Genomic DNA, 18,734 nt, shown 5'->3' with positions numbered 1-18,734 from the left:
TTGCTCCACATCAATGGCACCCCCCCCCAGCTCCCCATGTACTATTCCACATCCCGGATACGGCAGTGTCACGCCGTCTTGGGGTTGACTTGCCTGAAAGCAGAGAGTCACACCGGACCAGCACTCCTGTCTGCCCTGAACGCACAGGTGGATCAGTGGCTGACTCCGCACCAACTGGAGATTGGCAAAGTGGTGTGTAATCTGATAGTACAATGCTTTGTGCATAAGTACCCAGGCTTACAGGACGTCCTGAAGCTCCTACACGGCCATGGCACACTTTTCCGATATCCAGCGGCGAAACAACATGCCAGTGAGGCGCTTAATTTGCGTCATCCCTACACGTTGTAATTCAACACTCCTAATGTTCGACCGCCTGCTCCAACAAGAAAAAGCCGTTAACGAGTATTTGTATGACCGGGGTGCTAGGACAGCCTCTGCAGAGCTGGGAATTTTTTTGCCACGTTACTGGATGCTCATGCGCAATGCCTGTAGGCTCATGCGTCCTTTTGAGGAGGTGAAAAACCTAGTCATTCGCACCGAAGGCACCATCAGCAACATCAGCAACATCATACCATTTGTTTTCTTCCTGGAGCGTGCCCTGCGAAGGGTGCTGGATCAGGCCATAGATGAGCGTGAAGAGGAAGAGTTGTGGTCACCATCACCACCAGAAACAGCCTTATCAGCATTACTTGCTGGACCAGTGGCAACGCTGGAAGAGGATTGTGAGAAAGAGGAGTCAGAGGAGGAATGTGGCTTTGAGGAGGAGGAGGAAGACCAAGCACAACAGGCATCCCAGGGTGCTCATTGTCACCTACCTGGTACCCGTGGTGTTGTACGTGGCTGGGGGGAAGAAGATACCTTCAGTGAGATCACTGAGGACGAGGAACGGGACATGAGTAGCTCGGCATCCAACCTTGTGCAAATGGGGTCTTTCATGTTGTCGTGCCTGTTGAGTGAACCTCGTATAAAAAAGCTGAAGGAGAACGACCTGTACTGGGTATCCACGCTACTAGACCCCCGGTATAAGCATAAAGTGCCTGAAATGTTACCGAATTACCGCAAGTCGGAAAGGATGCAGCAGTTCCAAAATAAATTAAAATGTATGCTTTACACAGCGTATAAGGGTGATGTCACAGCCCAAAGGGAATCTAACAGGGGAAGAGGTGAAAGTAATCCTACGACTCCCACGAGCACGCCGGCAAGGAGAGGATGCTTTACAGATGTATTGTTGATGGAGGACATGCGGAGCTTTTTAATTCCTATGCATCGCCACAGCCCTTCGGGGTCCACCCTCAGAGAACGACTCGACCGACAGGTAGCAGACTACCTCGCCTTAACTGCAGATCTCGACACTCTGAGGAGCGATGAACCCCTTGACTACTGGGTGTGCAGGCTTGACCTGTGGCCTGAGCTATCCCAATTTGCGATAGAACTTCTGGCCTGCCCCGCTTCAAGTGTCCTGTCAGAAAGGACCTTCTGTGCAGCAGGAGGTATTGTCACTGAGAAGAGAAGTCGCCTAGGTCAAAAAAGCCTAGATTACCTCACCTTTATTAAGATGAATGAGGGATGGATCCTGAAGGGACTGACATTGGGCAATACATTCGATTAAAAAAGGCCTGATGAGATGAGCTGCCTTGGGCTAAAAATGTTCCACACAGTGCCGTATTTTATCTTCGAATGCCGGATGACTTGCGTGACTTATCCGCCACCAACTAGGGTTCAAGCCGCAATGTATTAGGTCACTTACTGCCTGGGAAACAAACATCAATTTTTCATGCCTAATTTTTCTGGCCTCTGGTGCAGCACTGTGGCTTCAAAAACCAAACCAATAAAAAAAGGCACATAACAGGGATTAAACTGATAGGAATAGTACTACTTAACACACCACTCCTATCTGATGGCACATTAGATTGCACGCGCAGTGCCCCAAATTTGAAGTAGGAGGACAGACCAAGCATCTTTTTCCATCTCCCGGTTCCTAAAATCCATGCCATATACACGACCCCTGATAGGGGACGGAAAAGGGATTAAACTGATAAGAATAGTACAACTTAACACACCTTATAATAACGCAGAGAGAGGCAATGCAGAGAGAGGAGTCTGAAGAACAGGAGTCAGAGGAGGAAGGTGGCTTTGAGGAGGTGGAAGACCAAACACAGCAGTCAAACCAGGGGGCTTGTTGTCACCTTTCGGGGACCCTTGGTGTTGTACGTGGCTGGGTGGAGGAAGAGACCTTCAATGACATCAGTGAGGACAAGGAACGGGACATGGCTAGCTTGGTATCCAACCTTGTGCAAATGGGGAGTTTGCGGTTGTGCAAATGGACTGTTTGCGGTTGTTTGCGGTGCGTTAAACAGGGAGTTTGGTCTTTCACTGTGAAGCGGGCGTAACCCTTACACTACCTGATCGATACAAAATCATACCTGATGTTTTAAAGCACGTTATTCCAAACAATTTAGGAATGTTAGGTGATGTATGCCCTTTATGGATTAAAACCAGACTGCATCAACTATGTAATTTTACGTGGGAGTTTTGCCATGGATCCCCCTCCGGCATGCCACAGTCCAGGTGTTAGTACCCTTGAAACAACTTTTCCATCACTATTGTGGCCAGAAAGAGTCCCTGTGGGTTTTAAAATTCGCCTGCCTATTGAAGTCAATGGCGGTTCGCCCGGTCGCAAACTTTTGCGGACGTTTGCGTTCGCTGTTCGCGAACGGAAAATTTTAAGTTCGCAACATCACTATATATATGTCATTGAGCCTTTCCTGGAAATTTTTATTTTTTAGTCCATGTACCATTTTATGGTCACCATTTGTTAAGAGCCTCTGGTCTAGATTACAAGTGGAGCGCTAATTTATCACAATAATTAACCTGCCATTACAAGTGGCTGGTTATTGCTGCAGTGAGCTAGTGGTAGCAATTAGCGCTCTGAAAATTAACAACTACACTAGGCAGTTTTTGTAGTCTAAAGTTGGTGGGAGTGGGGTGTTAGAAAAAAACTGGCACTGAAAAGTACCTTTACATTGCGGTCTATGTGAACTGTGTGTTTCCATAGGCCTCAATTTAAATATATATACAAATATTAACACATAAATATTTATGTATGTAATCATATAATATATATTTAAAAACTCTGCCCATCACTGTGTTAGTTACCTCCTTTGCTGCACAAGGTTCTGATGCCGTCTATGAGGCTCTCGTGATCACAATGCTTCCTAGCAATGCGAATACGAGCTCATGTTCACATTGCGATTTACTTGTAATACCAGCGCACATTATCGTGCACTGGTATCACAAAGTGGAGTGCTAATATCGCTTGCAAGCATGCAATATTTAGCTCTCCACTTGTAATCTGGCCTGCTGTTGCCTTTTTTTAAGACAGCATTGTACCCAGTTCACAAGAAAATACAATTTATGAATGAGTTTATTGTGTGGGACAATGTCAAATGCTTTGCTGAAATCTAGATATGCTGTACCCTGGCCTGACACTATAGTTACATAATCAAAGAAATCAATTACATTAGTCTGACTAACTTTTCCAGAAGTAAAAACCATTCTGATTTGGTCCTCTAAATTGTAAGGCTCTATGCAAGTCATAATGCTTTCTTTTAAGAGAATTTCCATTCATGTCCCTACTTCTTCAGTCAAACTGACTGGCTGTAGTTACCAGAGTCTTCCCTTCTGCCCTTTTTTATCAAGATGTGCTAGATTTGATATTCTCTATTCATCTGGAATAACTGCTGTCAATAGTAACAGATTAAACAGATCAGTTAATGGGACATGAAACCCAACAGTTTCTTTCATCATTCAGACTGAATACAATTTAAAAAAGTTTCCAATTTACTTCTATTATCAAACTTGCTTTTTCTAATGTTATTCTATGTTGAAGAGATATCCAGATAGATAGCATGCACATGATTTGAGCACTACACAACAGGAAAGTGTTAGTGTTGCTATCTAGTGCTCTTGCTAATGTATTACATTTTTGCAAAACTGCTGCCATATAGTGCTGCAGACACATGCACACTCCTTATCTTACCTTCCTGTTTAGAAACAATGCACAGATCAAAGTTCCTTTAAAACCCTTGGGTAAATATTATTCCAAGCACCTGAATTTTTACATTTAATTTTGATAATGCCAATTAGACATGTGCGTTTCGTTTCGGCCGAATTCGTTTTTTTGGCCGAATTTTGCCAAATTCGGAGATTCGGATGCATCAGAATTTCCGAATCAGCACATCCCGAAAAATTCAGAAAATTGATAGATTAGTTTCCAAATTTTCTGATCCATTATTCATATTCGTAATTTTTCATTGTTCCGCACATCACCGACACTAACTCTAAGTCTAAATAATTAAATAAAGCTATTAACCCCTAAACCGCTGATCCCTGACATCACCCACACTAACTAAACCTATTAATCCCTAATCCCCCCACATCGCCAACACTAACAATCTATTAACCCCTATACCGCACTTCCCCCAACATCGCCGACACTAACTAAATCACTAAATAAAGCTATTAACCCCTAAACTGCCATTCCCCGACATTGCTGATACTAACTAAACCTATTAACCCCTAAACCGCCATTCCGAAACATTGCTGACACGAACTAAACATATTAACCCCTAAAACATCATTCCCAAACATTGCCGACACTAACTAAACCTATTAACCCCTAAACCACCGTTACCAAACATCGCCAACACTAAGTAGACCTATTAACCCCTAAACCACCATTCCCAAACATCCCCAAAATGAACTAAACCTATTAACCCCTAAACCACCAGCCCCTACATTGCAACAACCTAAATTAAACCATATTAACCCCTAACCCTAAACCTATACCTAACCATAACCTTAACCCTAACAGTTAGGGGACCTTAACATAATTAAAATAGAGCTAAATTAAAGTTTTAATTATTAACTAAATAATATTTAAAACTAACTACAAACTGCCTTTGAAATAAAATAAACCTAAGCTAGCTACAATATAACTAATAGTTATATTGTAGCTAGCTAAGGTTTTACTTTTATTTCACAGGTAAGTTTGTATTTATTTTAACTAGGTAGACTAGTAAATAGTTATTAACTACTTACTAACTACCTAGTTAAAATAAATACAAACTTACCTGTGAAATAAAAGTAAAAGCTAAGCTGCCTTACACTAAAACCTAACATTACAAAAAAAACGAACATTACAAAAATAAAAACACCTACCATTACAAAAAAGTAAAAAAACACTAAAATTCCAACAACAAAAAAACTACCATTACAAAAAATAACAAACAAAATTATCCAAAACAATAAAAATTATTCTTATTCTAAAATCCTGTTAAAAAAAACAAACAAAAAACACCCCAAAATAAAAAAAACCCTAATCTATAATAAACTACCAAGGGCCCTTAAAATGGTCTGTTGTATGTCAATGCCCTAAAGTTAACAGCTCTTTTGATAAAAAAGAAAATCAAACACCTCCACACCCCAAACCCACAAAATAAAAATAAAGTTGTTAAACCTAATCTACCTATTGCCCTTAAAAGGGCATTCAGCTCTTTTACTGCTCATTAAAAATAAAAAATGGCTGTTCTAAAAAAAAAAAAAAAAGCACCCTCAAAAGACAAAAAAAAAACATTACACAAAATAACAAATGAATTATGCAAAATAATAAAATGATTCCTATTCTAATACCCCGTTTTAAAAAACACCTCAGAATAAAAGAACCCTAATCTATAATAAACTACCAATAGCCCTTAAAAGGGCCTTTTGTAGGGCATTGCCCTAAATAAATCAGCTCTTTTGCTACAAAATAAAAAAACACCCCCTAACATTACAAACTCCCAACCCCCCAAACCCACAAAATAAAAAAACTAAGAAAAAAAAAACTAATCTACCCATTGCCCTGAAAAGGGCATTCAGCTCTCTGTTTAGATGTTAGGTGTTAGTTTAGAACACATTACATGCCTGAGGAAACGGTCTATACTGAGAAACGCGTTTCATGCTGTTTACTCATATTGCATGAGTGATATATGTATTTTATAATTGTTTTTATCTATATTAAACTCATTTTTAACCATATATCCTCATTGCTGCTGATTATATTTATCTGAGCTACCTGTCGATCCTATTTGCTGTGGAGTATCCTGCTGCCTATCCTGTACAGCCAGCTGGTTTGCTGTGATAACCAGCCTGCCTCTATTGGCACATTTGAGTGCCGCTACAGAATGTGAGTACCCTGCACTGGTTGTAAACTAATCATTGGGTGCTTACAGATTCACACAGTTTGTACGCTTCTTTTTGCACCTAGCTCCAGACCCCCACATTGCTGAATGGATCTCCCACATTCGGTTGAAATATTTACAGATTCCTATTTTGGGATATCCTGGAGTGCATTGCACAGCTAGCTGGTCTGCTGTGAATGCCAGCCTGCATCTACAGGCACAATTGAGTGCCTTTCCATATTGTGAGTACCCTGCACTTGTTCTATTTTTGATGCTGGTTGCTACAGATTCACACATACGGCGCCTCTTTCCTTGTGTTTCATTGTAGATTTGCTGACCTTTGGATGGTGAAGATTGAGTGCGGCCTAAAGATCCACGGAATCGATTTACTGGACTATTTTCACTCTGACTCTGATGTCTAGTGGTGATTGTATACCTACATTGTAACATTGTAATATTGTGATTCGGCTGATTTTTTGTAGTAGGTATATATATACATATATGTATATATATATTTATGTGTACATGTATGTGTATATATTTAGTATTTGTATATAATCTTATGTATTCCTATTTGGAACATAGTTGTGCAGTATAGTCTATATACAATAGCGCCCCCTATTGGGTTCATTACCCTTGTTGTTTTTGTGCTTACTGCCCTTTATAGGGCAGTCAGCTCTTTTAAGATTGCCCAATAGCCCTAATCTAAAAAAAAACACACCAAAAAAACCTTAAAAAAACCTAACACTAACCCCTCTTTAGGTACTCACAGTTGCTGAAGTCCGGCTTGAACGATCTTCATCCCAGTGGCTCCATCTTCATCCATGTGGCTCCATCTTCATCCATTGAGGGACCGGCATCTTCTTCATCCCTTTGGAGGTGGAGCGGTCGATGCGCGGAAGTGGAGGTTCATCTTCAGCCAGGCGGCTCCATCTTCATCCATCGAGGGACCACATTTTCTTCATTCCTGTGGAGGCGGAGGTCCAGGCAGAGTTCCATCGTTCTGACGTGGAGGTCCTCTTCATGTGATCGCCTGCCGCACACTGAGGATTCAAATGCAAGGTACCCCTTTTTTACTGGAGGTACCATTGCATTTCTATTGGCTGATCCATGACAGCGGATCATGTCCGCTCACACTTTGATAATTCGGCCCCTAAGTCTTTACATCATTTGCTACTTTTTTTGAAAACCATATTTGATTCCTCTTTCTTTTACTTTTACAGACGTCTAATAAAGTTTGCAGTTGCATCTAAAAATCCCCATTGTTCTTGTGCCCCCATAATAAGAGTTTGCCCTTTAAAAGAGTGGTTTAGGTATTCTCCCAGTATAGTTCCAAAATAAATTAAAATGTATGCTTTACACAGCGTATAAGGGTGATGTCACAGCCCAAAGGGAATCTAACAGGGGAAGAGGTGAAAGTAATCCTACGACTCCCACGAGCACGCCGGCAAGGAGAGGATGCTTTACAGATGTATTGTTGATGGAGGACATGCGGAGCTTTTTAATTCCTATGCATCGCCACAGCCCTTCGGGGTCCACCCTCAGAGAACGACTCGACCGACAGGTAGCAGACTACCTCGCCTTAACTGCAGATCTCGACACTCTGAGGAGCGATGAACCCCTTGACTACTGGGTGTGCAGGCTTGACCTGTGGCCTGAGCTATCCCAATTTGCGATAGAACTTCTGGCCTGCCCCGCTTCAAGTGTCCTGTCAGAAAGGACCTTCTGTGCAGCAGGAGGTATTGTCACTGAGAAGAGAAGTCGCCTAGGTCAAAAAAGCCTAGATTACCTCACCTTTATTAAGATGAATGAGGGATGGATCCTGAAGGGACTGACATTGGGCAATACATTCGATTAAAAAAGGCCTGATGAGATGAGCTGCCTTGGGCTAAAAATGTTCCACACAGTGCCGTATTTTATCTTCGAATGCCAGATGACTTGCGTGACTTATCCGCCACCAACTAGGGTTCAAGCCGCAATGTATTAGGTCACTTACTGCCTGGGAAACAAACATCAATTTTTCATGCCTAATTTTTCTGGCCTCTGGTGCAGCACTGTGGCTTCAAAAACCAAACCAATAAAAAAAGGCACATAACAGGGATTAAACTGATAGGAATAGTACTACTTAACACACCACTCCTATCTGATGGCACATTAGATTGCACGCGCAGTGCCCCAAATTTGAAGTAGGAGGACAGACCAAGCATCTTTTTCCATCTCCCGGTTCCTAAAATCCATGCCATATACACGACCCCTGATAGGGGACGGAAAAGGGATTAAACTGATAAGAATAGTACAACTTAACACCCCTTATAATAACGCAGAGAGAGGCAATGCAGAGAGAGGAGTCTGAAGAACAGGAGTCAGAGGAGGAAGGTGGCTTTGAGGAGGTGGAAGACCAAACACAGCAGTCAAACCAGGGGGCTTGTTGTCACCTTTCGGGGACCCTTGGTGTTGTACGTGGCTGGGTGGAGGAAGAGACCTTCAATGACATCAGTGAGGACAAGGAACGGGACATGGCTAGCTTGGTATCCAACCTTGTGCAAATGGGGAGTTTGCGGTTGTGCAAATGGACTGTTTGCGGTTGTTTGCGGTGCGTTAAACAGGGAGTTTGGTCTTTCACTGTGAAGCGGGCGTAACCCTTACACTACCTGATCGATACAAAATCATACCTGATGTTTTAAAGCACGTTATTCCAAACAATTTAGGAATGTTAGGTGATGTATGCCCTTTATGGATTAAAACCAGACTGCATCAACTATGTAATTTTACGTGGGAGTTTTGCCATGGATCCCCCCTCCGGCATGCCACAGTCCAGGTGTTAGTACCCTTGAAACAACTTTTCCATCACTATTGTGGCCAGAAAGAGTCCCTGTGGGTTTTAAAATTCGCCTGCCTATTGAAGTCAATGGCGGTTCGCCCGCGGTCGCAAACTTTTGCGGACGTTTGCGTTCGCTGTTCGCGAACGGAAAATTTTAAGTTCGCAACATCACTATATATATGTCATTGAGCCTTTCCTGGAAATTTTTATTTTTTAGTCCATGTACCATTTTATGGTCACCATTTGTTAAGAGCCTCTGGTCTAGATTACAAGTGGAGCGCTAATTTATCACAATAATTAACCTGCCATTACAAGTGGCTGGTTATTGCTGCAGTGAGCTAGTGGTAGCAATTAGCGCTCTGAAAATTAACAACTACACTAGGCAGTTTTTGTAGTCTAAAGTTGGTGGGAGTGGGGTGTTAGAAAAAAACTGGCACTGAAAAGTACCTTTACATTGCGGTCTATGTGAACTGTGTGTTTCCATAGGCCTCAATTTAAATATATATACAAATATTAACACATAAATATTTATGTATGTAATCATATAATATATATTTAAAAACTCTGCCCATCACTGTGTTAGTTACCTCCTTTGCTGCACAAGGTTCTGATGCCGTCTATGAGGCTCTCGTGATCACAATGCTTCCTAGCAATGCGAATACGAGCTCATGTTCACATTGCGATTTACTTGTAATACCAGCGCACATTATCGTGCACTGGTATCACAAAGTGGAGTGCTAATATCGCTTGCAAGCATGCAATATTTAGCTCTCCACTTGTAATCTGGCCTGCTGTTGCCTTTTTTTAAGACAGCATTGTACCCAGTTCACAAGAAAATACAATTTATGAATGAGTTTATTGTGTGGGACAATGTCAAATGCTTTGCTGAAATCTAGATATGCTGTACCCTGGCCTGACACTATAGTTACATAATCAAAGAAATCAATTACATTAGTCTGACTAACTTTTCCAGAAGTAAAACCATTCTGATTTGGTCCTCTAAATTGTAAGGCTCTATGCAAGTCATAATGCTTTCTTTTAAGAGAATTTCCATTCATGTCCCTACTTCTTCAGTCAAACTGACTGGCTGTAGTTACCAGAGTCTTCCCTTCTGCCCTTTTTTATCAAGATGTGCTAGATTTGATATTCTCTATTCATCTGGAATAACTGCTGTCAATAGTAACAGATTAAACAGATCAGTTAATGGGACATGAAACCCAACAGTTTCTTTCATCATTCAGACTGAATACAATTTAAAAAAGTTTCCAATTTACTTCTATTATCAAACTTGCTTTTTCTAATGTTATTCTATGTTGAAGAGATATCCAGATAGATAGCATGCACATGATTTGAGCACTACACAACAGGAAAGTGTTAGTGTTGCTATCTAGTGCTCTTGCTAATGTATTACATTTTTGCAAAACTGCTGCCATATAGTGCTGCAGACACATGCACACTCCTTATCTTACCTTCCTGTTTAGAAACAATGCACAGATCAAAGTTCCTTTAAAACCCTTGGGTAAATATTATTCCAAGCACCTGAATTTTTACATTTAATTTTGATAATGCCAATTAGACATGTGCGTTTCGTTTCGGCCGAATTCGTTTTTTGGCCGAATTTTGCCAAATTCGGAGATTCGGATGCATCAGAATTTCCGAATCAGCACATCCCGAAAAATTCAGAAAATTGATAGATTAGTTTCCAAATTTTCTGATCCATTATTCATATTCGTAATTTTTCATTGTTCCGCACATCACCGACACTAACTCTAAGTCTAAATAATTAAATAAAGCTATTAACCCCTAAACCGCTGATCCCTGACATCACCCACACTAACTAAACCTATTAATCCCTAATCCCCCCCACATCGCCAACACTAACAATCTATTAACCCCTATACCGCACTTCCCCCAACATCGCCGACACTAACTAAATCACTAAATAAAGCTATTAACCCCTAAACTGCCATTCCCCGACATTGCTGATACTAACTAAACCTATTAACCCCTAAACCGCCATTCCGAAACATTGCTGACACGAACTAAACATATTAACCCCTAAAACATCATTCCCAAACATTGCCGACACTAACTAAACCTATTAACCCCTAAACCACCGTTACCAAACATCGCCAACACTAAGTAGACCTATTAACCCCTAAACCACCATTCCCAAACATCCCCAAAATGAACTAAACCTATTAACCCCTAAACCACCAGCCCCTACATTGCAACAACCTAAATTAAACCATATTAACCCCTAACCCTAAACCTATACCTAACCATAACCTTAACCCTAACAGTTAGGGGACCTTAACATAATTAAAATAGAGCTAAATTAAAGTTTTAATTATTAACTAAATAATATTTAAAACTAACTACAAACTGCCTTTGAAATAAAATAAACCTAAGCTAGCTACAATATAACTATTAGTTATATTGTAGCTAGCTAAGGTTTTACTTTTATTTCACAGGTAAGTTTGTATTTATTTTAACTAGGTAGACTAGTAAATAGTTATTAACTACTTACTAACTACCTAGTTAAAATAAATACAAACTTACCTGTGAAATAAAAGTAAAAGCTAAGCTGCCTTACACTAAAACCTAACATTACAAAAAAAACGAACATTACAAAAATAAAAACACCTACCATTACAAAAAAGTAAAAAAACACTAAAATTCCAACAACAAAAAAACTACCATTACAAAAAATAACAAACAAAATTATCCAAAACAATAAAAATTATTCTTATTCTAAAATCCTGTTAAAAAAAACAAACAAAAAACACCCCAAAATAAAAAAACCCTAATCTATAATAAACTACCAAGGGCCCTTAAAATGGTCTGTTGTATGTCAATGCCCTAAAGTTAACAGCTCTTTTGATAAAAAAGAAAATCAAACACCTCCACACCCCAAACCCACAAAATAAAAAATAAAGTTGTTAAACCTAATCTACCTATTGCCCTTAAAAGGGCATTCAGCTCTTTTACTGCTCATTAAAAATAAAAAATGGCTGTTCTAAAAAAAAAAAAAAGCACCCTCAAAAGACAAAAAAAAAACATTACACAAAATAACAAATGAATTATGCAAAATAATAAAATGATTCCTATTCTAATACCCCGTTTTAAAAAACACCCCAGAATAAAAGAACCCTAATCTATAATAAACTACCAATAGCCCTTAAAAGGGCCTTTTGTAGGGCATTGCCCTAAATAAATCAGCTCTTTTGCTACAAAATAAAAAAACACCCCCTAACATTACAAACTCCCAACCCCCCAAACCCACAAAATAAAAAAACTAAGAAAAAAAAAACTAATCTACCCATTGCCCTGAAAAGGGCATTCAGCTCTCTGTTTAGATGTTAGGTGTTAGTTTAGAACACATTACATGCCTGAGGAAACGGTCTATACTGAGAAACGCGTTTCATGCTGTTTACTCATATTGCATGAGTGATATATGTATTTTATAATTGTTTTTATCTATATTAAACTCATTTTTAACCATATATCCTCATTGCTGCTGATTATATTTATCTGAGCTACCTGTCGATCCTATTTGCTGTGGAGTATCCTGCTGCCTATCCTGTACAGCCAGCTGGTTTGCTGTGATAACCAGCCTGCCTCTATTGGCACATTTGAGTGCCGCTACAGAATGTGAGTACCCTGCACTGGTTGTAAACTAATCATTGGGTGCTTACAGATTCACACAGTTTGTACGCTTCTTTTTGCACCTAGCTCCAGACCCCCCACATTGCTGAATGGATCTCCCCACATTCGGTTGAAATATTTACAGATTCCTATTTTGGGATATCCTGGAGTGCATTGCACAGCTAGCTGGTCTGCTGTGAATGCCAGCCTGCATCTACAGGCACAATTGAGTGCCTTTCCATATTGTGAGTACCCTGCACTTGTTCTATTTTTGATGCTGGTTGCTACAGATTCACACATACGGCGCCTCTTTCCTTGTGTTTCATTGTAGATTTGCTGACCTTTGGATGGTGAAGATTGAGTGCGGCCTAAAGATCCACGGAATCGATTTACTGGACTATTTTCACTCTGACTCTGATGTCTAGTGGTGATTGTATACCTACATTGTAACATTGTAATATTGTGATTCGGCTGATTTTTTTGTAGTAGGTATATATATACATATATGTATATATATATTTATGTGTACATGTATGTGTATATATTTAGTATTTGTATATAATCTTATGTATTCCTATTTGGAACATAGTTGTGCAGTATAGTCTATATACAATAGCGCCCCCTATTGGGTTCATTACCCCTTGTTGTTTTTGTGCTTACTGCCCTTTATAGGGCAGTCAGCTCTTTTAAGATTGCCCAATAGCCCTAATCTAAAAAAAAAACACATCAAAAAAACCTTAAAAAAAACCTTAAAAAAAAACCTAACACTAACCCCTCTTTAGGTACTCACAGTTGCTGAAGTCCGGCTTGAACGATCTTCATCCCAGTGGCTCCATCTTCATCCATGTGGCTCCATCTTCATCCATTGAGGGACCGGCATCTTCTTCATCCCTTTGGAGGTGGAGCGGTCGATGCGCGGAAGTGGAGGTTCATCTTCATCCATCGAGGGACCACATTTTCTTCATTCCTGTGGAGGCGGAGGTCCAGGCAGAGTTCCATCGTTCTGATGTGATCGCCTGCCGCACACTGAGGATTCAAATGCAAGGTACCCCCTTTTTTTACTGGAGGTACCATTGCATTTCTATTGGCTGATCCATGACAGCGGATCATGTCCGCTCACACTTTTGATAATTCGGCCCCTAAGTCTTTACATCATTTGCTACTTTTTTTGAAAACCATATTTGATTCCTCTTTCTTTTACTTTTACAGACGTCTAATAAAGTTTGCAGTTGCATCTAAAAATCCCCATTGTTCTTGTGCCCCCATAATAAGAGTTTGCCCTTTAAAAGAGTGGTTTAGGTATTCTCCCAGTATAAAAAATTAGCTTCCTAAAGTCTAAAACTTTGTTTTAGTGTGGGTGGGCAGTGCTTGCCTGTGAAAACTAAACAAAAGAGATTGATGGTTACTGGATCTTAAATTCTCACCTACAGATACATCTGATACTGTATTAATGTTTTCAGTTATTAAATCTAATATATTGTAGCTTCCTTTCAATTTGGTTCCTTAAAGGGTCACTGAACCCAAATTTTTTTCTTTCGTGATTCAGATAGAGCATGCAATTTTAAGCAACTTTCTAATTTACTCCTATTATCAAATTGTATTAATTCTCTAGGTATCTTTATTTGAAAAGCAAGAATGTCAGTTTAGATGCCAGCCCATTTTTGGTGAACAACCTGGGTTGTTCTTGCTGATTGGTGGATAAATTCAATCACCAATAAACAAGTGCTGTCCAGGGACTGAACCAAAAATTGGCTGGCTCTTTAGCTTAGATGCCTTCTTTTTCAAATAAGGATAGCAAGAGAACGAAGAAAAATTGATAATAGGAGTAAATTAGAAAGTTGCTTAACATTGCATGCTCTATCTGAATCACAAAATAAAAAAATTGGGTTCAGTGTCCCTTTAAAGAATCTCAAACATTTTCTGTCATGATTCAGAATGAGAATACAATAAAAAAAAAAAAATACAATGTACAGGTGGCCCTCGTTTTACAATGGTTCAATTTACACCGTTTCAGAATAACAACCTTTTTTTTCCAGTCATGTGACTGCTATTGAAAAGCATTGAGAAGCAGTGCATTTATTAAAATAGCCAGTAGGTGGAGCTGTCCGCTTGTGTTGCAGCAAAGCCAAGCAAGCTGAAATTAATCAGTTTAACCAGACTTGAGCTATCGAGCAGATTTCAAAGGAACAAGATCTTCCTGTCTATAAATCAGTCCAGATTGGAATGCATAGAATGAACTGTTTGCAGAAAAATGCAAGTGAAGTCTGTGTTGTGTGATTATTTTATTAGGTTTATAATGCTATTTAGCAAATGTTTTTGTTCATTTAACTTAGTTTAATTAAATATTCTGTGTTGTGTGATTATTTTATTAGGTTTATAATGCTGTTTAGCATTTAAAGTCTTCATTTCAAAGCTTTAAAAATAATGTATTAGGTGTTATTTATGCCAATTTTGAGAGGGGCCTGGAACCTATCTCCCTCACTTCCCTTTGACTTACATTATAAACTGGGTTTCAATTTACAAGGGTTTTGATTTACAACCATTCCTTCTGGAACCTAACCCCGGCATAAACTGAGGGCTACCTGTATTTCTATTATCTAATTTGTTTTATTCTCTTGGTATCCTTTGTTGACAAAGCAGCAATGCACTACTGGGAGCTAGTTAACACATTGGGTGAGCCAATAACATGAGGCATGCATGAGCAGCAGCCAATCAGCTGCTTCTGAGTCTACCTAGGTATCCCTTTCAACAAAGTATACCAAGAGAACAAAACAAATTAGATAATAGAAGTAAATTGAAAAATTGTTTAAAACCACATTCCCTATCTGAATCATGAAAGAAAAACTTTGGGTTTCATGTCCCTTTAAACAATTGCTCAAGTGTTTCCTTTTGAAAGAATACATGAATATGGCTGCTTCTAGCTCATCTAGCAATGGGGATGTTCTATTTTATATCTGGAAATTAAAGTCCCCCACTTTTACAACTTTACCTTTCATGGACATTTTGGTAATTTCTTCTATTAACAGATTGCCCAGTCTTTTATGCTGTAACTAGTCCTAAAGCCCGTTCACACGGGCCATTTTTTTGCAGTACAGCGGTCCCACCCCTTGCTCTCTCTATCCCCCCCTCTCTTTTGCTCTCTCTCCCTCTCTTTTGCTCTTTCCCCTCGATTTTTGCTCCCTCTCTCCCCCCTCTCTTTTTGCTTTCTCTCCACCCCTCTCTTTTGCTCTCTTCCCCCTCTCTTTTGCGCTCTCTCTCCCCCTCTCTTTTGCTCTCTCTTCCCACTCTCTTTTGCGCTCTCTCCCCCTCTCTTTTGTGCTCTCTCTGCCCCCTCTCTTTTACCTCTTTTGCTCTCTCTCTCGCCCTTCTCTTTTGCGCTCTCTCTCCCCTTCTCTTTTGCGCTCTCTCTCCCACTCTCTTTTGCAGGCTCTCTCTCCCCCTCTCTTTTGAGCTCTCTCTCTCTCCCCTTCTCTTTTGCGCTCTCTCTCCCCATCCCTTTTGCACTCTCTCTCTCCCTCCTCTCTTTTGTGCTCTCTCTCCCCCTTTCTTTTGCGCTCTCCCCCCTCTCTTTTGTGATCTCTCCCCACTCTCTTTTGCTCTCTCTCTCTTCCCCCTCTCTTTTGCTCTGTCTCTCTCCTCATCCCTCTCTTTTGCTCTTTCTCCCCCTCTCTTTTGCTTTCTCTCTCTCCCACCTCTCTTTTGTGCTCTCTCTCTTCCCACTCTCTTTTGCACACTCTCTATCTCCCCCCTCTCTTTTGCAATCTCTCCCCACTCTCTTTTACGCTCTCTCTCTTCCCCCTCTCTTTTGCTCTGTCTCTCTCCCCATCCCTCTCTTTTGCTCTGTCTTCCCTTCTCTTTTGCACTCTCTCTCTCCCACCTCTCTTTTGTGCTCTCTCTTCCCCCTCTCTTTTGCGTGCTCTCTCTCTCCCCCCTCGCTTTTGCGCTCTCTCTCTCCCTTCTCTTTTGCGCTCTCTCTACCCCCTCTCTTTTGCACTCTCTCCCACCTCTCTTTTGCTCTCTCTCTCCATCCCTCTATTTTGCTTTCTCTCACTCACTCTTTTTCTCTCTCTCTTTCCCCCTCTTATTTTCTCTCTCCTCCTCTCTTTTGCTTTCTCCCCCCTCTCTTTTGCACTCTCTCTACCCCCTCTCTTTTGCACTCTCTCCCACCTCTCTTTTGCTCTCTCTCTCCATCCCTCTCTTTTGCTCTCTCTCTCCCCCCTCTTATTTTCTCTCTCCCCCTCTCTTTTGTTCTCTCTCTCTTCCCTCTATTTTGCTCATTCCCATCTCTTTTGCTCTTTCCCCTCTCTTGCGCTTTCCCATCTATTTTGTTCTCTCCCCCTCTCTTTCTATCTCTCTACCCTTCTCTTTCTATCTCTCTCCCCTCTATTACTCTTGCGTGCGCGACCGCGCCTGGCCACGTCCCTACCATGCCCCGTCACACCGCTCATGCCTTGCCACGCCCAAATTTGACTGCACCGGCTGTTCAGGTAGGTGTGTTTGTCCTCATGCGCAGTCTCAACTGCCCATCACAGCTTCGAACAAATACACTTGGTCCCCAATCCGATATGCAGTGCCGCCTGCAAAAGCCGGCGACGCCAGATTTTGAGCTGGTTTGGTATCACATATACGGCGTAGCATACAACTTACACCCATATATTTCACCCGTCGCTCGCAAATTTTACTCCCATATGCTAACATGGGACCGTGTCGTAAGTCGGTATCCAATATCCAGCGCAAGGCCTTACATGGCGAAAATGGAGAAATCTTACTCCATTTTCACCTCGCCATAAAATGCACCCGTAGCAGGCCTTGCGCTGAGTATTGGAGAACCGTAACTCCCTAAAATGCCTTCCAAAAAAAAAAAACTAACACCTAACGCATGCGCAATGTCTATCTACCTGTCAACTGCGATCCCTAATAAAGTGTATTAACCCCTAAACCGCTGCTCCCGGACCTCGCCGCACCTAAATAAAGTGTTTAACCCCTAAACCGCCGCTCCTACATCACATACCCCGTCACATACATTAAATATATTATCCCTTAATCTGACCCCCCCTAAACCGCCGTCACCTACATTAAATATATTACCCCCCTAATCTGACCCCCCTACACCGCCGCCACCTACATTAAATATATTAACCCCTAAACCTAAGTCTAACCCTAAGACCCCCTAACTTAATTATTATTTAAATAAATATAAATAATATTAATATTATTAACTAAAGTATTCCTATTTAAAACTAAATACTTACCTATAAAATAAACCCTAAAATAGCTACAATATAATTAATAATTACATTGTAGCAATTTTAAGATTTATATTTAATTTACAGGTAACTTTGTATTTATTTTAGCTAGGTACAATAGCTATTAAATAGTTAATAACTATTTAATAGCTACCTAGTTAAAATAATTACAAAATTACCTGTAAAATAAATCCTAACCTAAGTTACAAACACTACACTATCAATAAATTAATTAAATAAATTAACTACAATTATCTAATACAAAATACAATTAAATAAACTAAACTATAGTACAAAAAAAAGTTTAATCTAATTACACCTATTCTAAGCCCCCTAATAAAATAAAAAAGCCCCCCCAAAATAATAAAATTTCCCTACCCTAAACTAAATTACAAATAGCCCTTAAAAGGGCCTTTCGCGGGGCATTGACCCAAATTAATCAACTCTTTTACCAGACCTTAAAAGGGCTTTTTGTGGGGCATTGCCCCAAAGTAATCAGCTATTTTACCTGTAAAAAAAAGAAATACAATACCCCCCAACATTACAACCACCACCCACACACCCCTACTCTAAAACCCACCCGATTCCCCCTTAAATAAACCTAACACTACCCCATTGAAGATCACCCTACCTTGAGCCGTCTTCACCCAGCCGGGCCGAACTCTTCATCCGATCCGAGCACAAGTGGTCCTCCATCCGGGCAGAAGTCTTCATCCGATCGGGGCAGAAGAGGTCCTCCATCCGGCAGAAGTCTTCATCCAAGCGGCATCTTCTATCTTCATCCTTGCAGGGATGAGC

This window comes from Bombina bombina, chromosome 6, assembly GCF_027579735.1.
Source record: "Bombina bombina isolate aBomBom1 chromosome 6, aBomBom1.pri, whole genome shotgun sequence".
NCBI lineage: Eukaryota > Metazoa > Chordata > Amphibia > Anura > Bombinatoridae > Bombina > Bombina bombina.
The sequence above is the reverse complement of the archived record's forward strand: the minus strand, read 5'-3'. Positions refer to the sequence as shown.